This window comes from Choloepus didactylus, chromosome 3, assembly GCF_015220235.1.
Source record: "Choloepus didactylus isolate mChoDid1 chromosome 3, mChoDid1.pri, whole genome shotgun sequence".
Taxonomy (NCBI): domain Eukaryota; kingdom Metazoa; phylum Chordata; class Mammalia; order Pilosa; family Megalonychidae; genus Choloepus; species Choloepus didactylus.
Window position 1 is genome coordinate 6,309,346 of NC_051309.1, and position 6,000 is coordinate 6,315,345.

At 54.8% G+C, this 6,000-nt stretch overlaps 1 protein-coding gene across 1 annotated transcript in view; it reads right to left on the reverse strand.

The window, feature by feature from the left end:
* KIAA0232 (KIAA0232 ortholog) overlaps positions 1–2,353 on the reverse strand; it is a 130,169-nt gene extending 127,816 nt beyond the window's left edge. Inside the window, 1 exon segment of the mRNA XM_037829337.1 lies at positions 2,230–2,353. The gene's annotated coding sequence lies outside the window, so the exon portion shown is untranslated.
* Positions 2,354–6,000: the final 3,647 nt, after the last annotated feature.

Genomic DNA, 6,000 nt, shown 5'->3' on the forward strand with positions numbered 1-6,000 from the left:
GAGCTCACAGGGGTAAGCCAAGCAAAGGACTCCAAGGTTATAATGACAACATCACTCATATAACCTTTCAAATAGGTTTGGCTGTTAACAGAATTATTTCATGTCTTCCTTCACTTGATCATGCCAAATACCCTGAGAGACAAGTATGATACTTATCCCCATTTTCCAGATAAGAAAACTGGATCAAAGGCCACTAAATTAAAATACAACTATAAAACAGGGACAAAACGTTATGGCTCAGTACTTTTCCGCCAAGCTGCAAATTAAAACAATCCTACTGCCTTTGAAGAGTGCTATTGTAAAATAGGGCACAGAATGATCTGTAATATCATTAGAGAAACACTAAAAGTTCAATTAATTTTCTTAAATTTTTACAACTTGTGTAAAAATAAGGTAATTTTTAAAATAGTTATGGGTTTGGCTTATGTTAACAGCACGTTAAAGACCTGTACTTTTCCTTCCGGAGAAAAAAAGTTGTACCTCTAATTCCATTCTTAAGGAATTAAACACTAAATATTTAAGAGTAATATCCTCCTCCTTCCTTCAGTGTTTCAGTGGCCAAACTGGCATTTCACAGATGAAACAGGTTTCCATTAAAACTGTTTATACACCTGCCCACACTCAAGCAGTAAACTATTTCTTAAATTTATTATTAAAAATCCATTATTTAGCAAGTGCAGCATTTGAATCCAGGATCAAATAAGTATTCATTATAAGAAACTTACCATGGATATGTAGAGGCACAATTTCAGAAAAACAGCTTTTGTCGCAAGGAAGAGAAATACAGATCCTGAGACCCATTTAAAAATGGTTCAATCCAAAGTAACTGAGGTGACAATATTTGACCTTCAGGAGGCAGAGTGGTCGATTTTTTCTCTCCTTTAAATTCAAAATCTATGAAATGGTCAAACTGTCCTGGAATGGGCCCTTTTCTGCATGAGATCCAGCTTGGGAATTTGAGTGTATAAATAGTTTTATCCACAGCATCACCTCCCCACCTCCTGATCACTCTTCTACCACTGCTTTTAAAAAGCAAAAACCCTGAAATGTAAAACCCATTCTTAGGAACTTGGTTGATAAGTCAAAGTCTGTAATCCAGATAGCTATTAAAGGGACTCACGTGTATTTAAATTACCCCCAAGAACCGCACAGCCAACCCCCTGAAGCCTCCGCGTACCGTCCTCACCAGGTTAAGTCGCCGTGGCTTACCTACAGAGGACAAATTCCGAAAAGTGGTTCCTTTACAGAGCAATCAAAACTGGGTTCTGTCACGATTTGGGGGCCTGCCACAAGGCGCTCAGCAGGCCCCGTCATCTGCGCAGCAGCACACGCTGAATTCCAGGGCAACCCGAAGCCGGCCAACTCTCCAGCGGGGAGAAGCCACGCGCGTGCCGGGAAGCCGGCCGCGGAGGGACCAGAGCCCGGCAGCGCGCGCCGACACTCGGGCCGCTCTCGCACACGACTGGCGAAGTCGCCGCGGGAGGGAGCGGAACGCGAGCGACTCAGGGGCCTGTCACTTCTGCATTCAGGGTAACCTTCGCCAAACCTTGCGCCGCGCCCCGGCTCCCCGCCCGCCGGGGCCCGCCCCGCTCCATAGGCCGGCGCGCCCGTCCGTCACCCGCCCGCCGCCCCGCCCCGCAGCTCCCCTTCCCGGGCCCCTAAAGGACAATGCTGAGGGGAGGGCAGAGGAGAGGAGGGGAAGGGGCGCGAATAGCGGGGAGGGGACGGCAAGGGAGAGGAGGGGGCGCGGGCGGCGGGGCGGGGAGAGGAGGGGGCGCGAACCTCCGCCCTGTCCGCCGCGCGCCTCCCGCCTGCCGCAGCCTCGGAGGGCCCGGCCCCCGCCCCCCGCCGGCGCCCGCCTTCGGGGCTCCACACCCAGCCCACGTCCCGGCACCCCCGCCTCGCCTGCCCCCTAAAGAGGCGCTCCGACCGCCGCGACGCCGACCCCGAGCGGCACCGAACCCAGGGCCGGCCCATTGTGCGGACTCATCGTCCGCCCGCGCTCCCGGAGCCCGGACGCCAGCGGGGACCCGGGTGGGGGTCCGCGGGTCCGCCCCGCACGGCCCGGCGCCGAGGTCGGCCGCTGCCGGGGCCGGGAACGCACCGGGTCCGCCCCGCCGGCCTCCCCGGCCTCCCCGGCGGCGGCCTACCTCAGGCGGGCCCCGAGCCCTCTGCAGCCGGCCGGCCCGCGCCCCCGCCAGCCCGCCCGCGCCCACCTGCCCGCCCTACCTGCCGAGGCTGCCGGGCGGCGCGGCGGCCGGCGGGGGCGCCTGGCGCTCCGAGGGGCTCGGTGCGGCTGCCGAGCGCCGGGCGGCCGGGCCTGCGCCTTACGTAAAGCGGCGGCGGCGGCGGCTCCCAGCGCCACTCGGCGGAGGGCGGAGGCGGCGCGCCGGAGGCCTCTCCGCTCCGTTACCCGGCAACTGGCCTCAGCGCCCCGCCAGCCGGGCCCGCGCTCCATATCCTTCCGCCCAGGCGTCCGGATTACATCACGCCGCGCCTCGGGCCCCGCCCTGGCCCCGCCTCTTCGGCCGGGCCTCCAAACCGCCCGCGCGAACCGGCCGGCGGGCGTGGGCTCTGGGCCGGCTGGAGGAGGGAGGGGTGCCGGCTGAGGACAGAAGGAGCAGGGGCGGAGGTCGGCCGGGGACACGGAGGGCCCACCAAGGACAGGGGGTGAGCCTTGCCGCCGGGGCAGGAGCGCGGGAAGCAGCTGCGAGGTCGGAGGGCGGGAAGCGGGAGCCCACCCAGAGTGCAGGAGACACCAGCTGCAGAGTGGCTCGTGGGGGGCTGCCCGTTGCAAAAGCCTCCGAATTCTGCCCACGGCCTCGTCTCTGCCCTGCAGCCAGGGGAGCCCCGGGCGGGTCCCGGGCCCCGCTGGGGAGGTGGGGCTCGAGCTGCAGGGCCCGACCCTCGGCCGCGTGCAGCCCCGGCCTTCCCGGGCATAGACCCCACCGGGCTGCGCCCTCTCCCCCCCGCGTCCTGGGATGGCTAGAGTGGGTGGTTTTGAAAAAAAGGATTTAAATATTTAAAAAAAGAAAAAAGAAACACGGAAGACAAGCTAAAGAAATGTGACATGGCTCTTTTTATTAAGTAGGCAAAAATAAGAGAAATTCTGGGAGATCGGAAGTGGAAACCAAAAATGTGCAGTAATTTTTTAATCAAAGTGTCTTCACACCCACCACCTTCCCTAAACATTATTCCTAGGCCTGTCCCAAAAAAAGCAATTAAATAGCATAGACACCAGAGAGGAAGGAGCCCTTGAGATTACCTAATTACAAAGAGGAAGCAGGTCCATAGTGGGGAGTGACTTGCCTGGGTCATTGGTGCATTGATTCATTTATTGAGCGCCCAGTGTGTGCCAGGCATCATCCTTTTCTGTTCGCGAGAGAGGCAAAGTTCCTGCACCAGCTCAGGGACTGGTGGGAGAAGCAGACTTCTAAATTGCAAAGTAGCAATGTTGTGAGACACACTGAACACTGTGTGCTGGGGAGTGGAGGTACAGACCACATAGACCCATCATTTATATACCATCTGCAAAGTGTTTTTCTGCAAACATTTCTTTTGTTATCCGAAGAATCCTGGGACAGGCATTATTACCCCTACTTCACTGGGGAGGAGGTTGAAGGTCGGAGAGTAAGTGATTTCACCCAGGCGTTGCTGCCAAGGTTTTCTGACTCCCCAAAACCGCAGGAGGCAAGATTTGAACCCAGGCCTCGGCTTTGATGTTTGTGGTCTTTTCCTTTCCACGGCTCTCTCCCTTCACCAGCCTCCTCCGGACTGTATTCTCTTAACTATTCTCTTAGTGGTCAACTCAGACAAGTGTATCTCATCACAAAGCAGGATACATTTGTTCCACCACTATCTTCTGGGCTTGGCTTGATGCCAGGCAGGGACTGTGCCGCCCTTCTGGAGATCAAACCCTGAAAAGGGAGGGAGATGCTAGAAAGAGCGTGGGAAATCCAGGGTGCCCTGGGAGCAAAGGACGGGCAAATATAACGGAGCCTTGGAGTCTAGTTCCCAGGGTCCCCAGACCAGTAAAAATTTCCCCCCAAATGTGGGAGACCTGCGAAGGTGTTCAACTTAATTTTGCCACACTGATGACATTTAGAGAATAAAACAACTGTCATCTATACCCATCATTTTACAGAAGGACATATGAACAGCAAACAATCAAATAAAAATAGTAAAAATATATCATAAATTCTCTGAAGAAAAGCAACACCAGTTGATGAGCTTATCACACACACTCACACGTACTGTCTATTAATCTTTTCTCACTTTGTCTCGGACCAGTTTTTATGAACTATAATCTAGTGAATCCAGAAAGCTTGTTGGAGGAAGGGTTATTTTAAAATGAGCAGAAATTAGCTAGAGGTAGTGGGATTTGGAGGGGGAGGAAAGATTACAGATCAGAGAATTAATGGGTCTTGGTTACTTTGTTTCCTTAACAAAATAGCCCGCTGTGCCTCAGATTTTGGTTTTGATAAAAGTCCTAGAAGGCCTTGGTTGACTCAGGCCTCAGGGCTTGGCACTTGTGGGAACATTCTCCTCCCTGCCCCCCACATCTTTGCATAGCTGGCTCCTTCCCCCTCATCTGCTCAGAGACACCTCCCCTGATCCCCAGTTTAGAGGAACCAACTCTGCCAGTCATGAGGCTACTGCCTTGTTTGGTTTATTTATTCATAGCTCTTATCAGTATCTGAAATTATCTTGTTTATATGTTTGTTTACTCAATATCAGCCTCCCTCAGAAGACTCCCATCCCAGGAGAGCAAGTATTTTGTTCGTCGTGTTCACTTCTGTGTGCCCAGGACCCAAAACAGACTGTCAGTGGGTAGCTGAGTGACTGAAGGGACATTTGCAATGTGGTCGGAGTGGACATGCTGAAAGAAAACAAACGGGTGTGCACACAAGCAATCAGCCACGGGGCTCAAAAGCACGAACCCTGCGCGCTTCAGCCTGCTGCCCTGCCACGGCCTTCCTCGGAGCTCCTGGTAGATCCAGCAGAGTTAGACTCCGGAGAGCAGTGGCCTTCTCGCCCTTGTGGGCTAAGAGCCCCAGGGGAAGGCCAAGCGAGCCAGAGAACTTTGGCTTTAAAGTGTAGCTGGGGTGGAAGCCCAGGACGTCCCCCTGAGCATTTTCTAAAAAGAAACCTCCTTGGTCTCCATTTCATTTCATTTCTCCAGTCCCAAGACCACCTGGCTCAGCTCCATAAGCACTGCACGAGGGAGGGCACATCAGGCAGAGGGGAAAGACGACTCTGAATGCCCTTTGACTCAGATATTCTGGATGCCAGCGAGGAAACCTGGGCAGTGGTTTTTGTAACGTGCAGTGAGCAGGGGTATGAGGCTATATAATGCCCGACGGTTAGAAAGCAGGTGACCTCGGCTCCGTGACCCTGGCTGCATCATGTGTCTCCCTCTGAGTCTCCGTTTCCCCATCTCCAAGGGCAAGGGAGGACTTCACAAGTCCCGTCCTGTTCTTTTTTCACTGTGAACTTTGGAAACAAAATTTCAGTGCAGCTACACTTCGATAAAAGAATCTGCAGAAACCCTCAGCTCTCACCCAACACTAACAATACCAGCTCCAGTTTACTGACCCCAGCCATGTGCCAGTGTGCCAGGAGCCGCTTGTCTCTATTCCCCACCACAGCCTGAGTTCCCTGCCCACAGCCCCTCCTCTCACAGCCCCCCTTTCCTCGTAGGAGTGGTCGATACCATGCCAGCACCTGAAGGGTGGACAAGGGGGCACATCCTCACGGTGTGACCTCAGCCGGCTCGCTGACCTGGTCTTCAGCCTCACGTAGTCAGGGCCACACGAAATCAGAGGTGCGGAGGGCCTCTGTATTCCCCAAGACACTGCTGAATGTCGCATCCTCGGCATTATCCTTCCACACTCCGGTCCAGGGGCCACTGCCCCATTCCCCACCCCGCTGGCCCAGTCCATGAAGACCCCTCTCAGCCACGTCGGGCAGCAACCACCGAATCCGGAGGCAGGGTAGCGT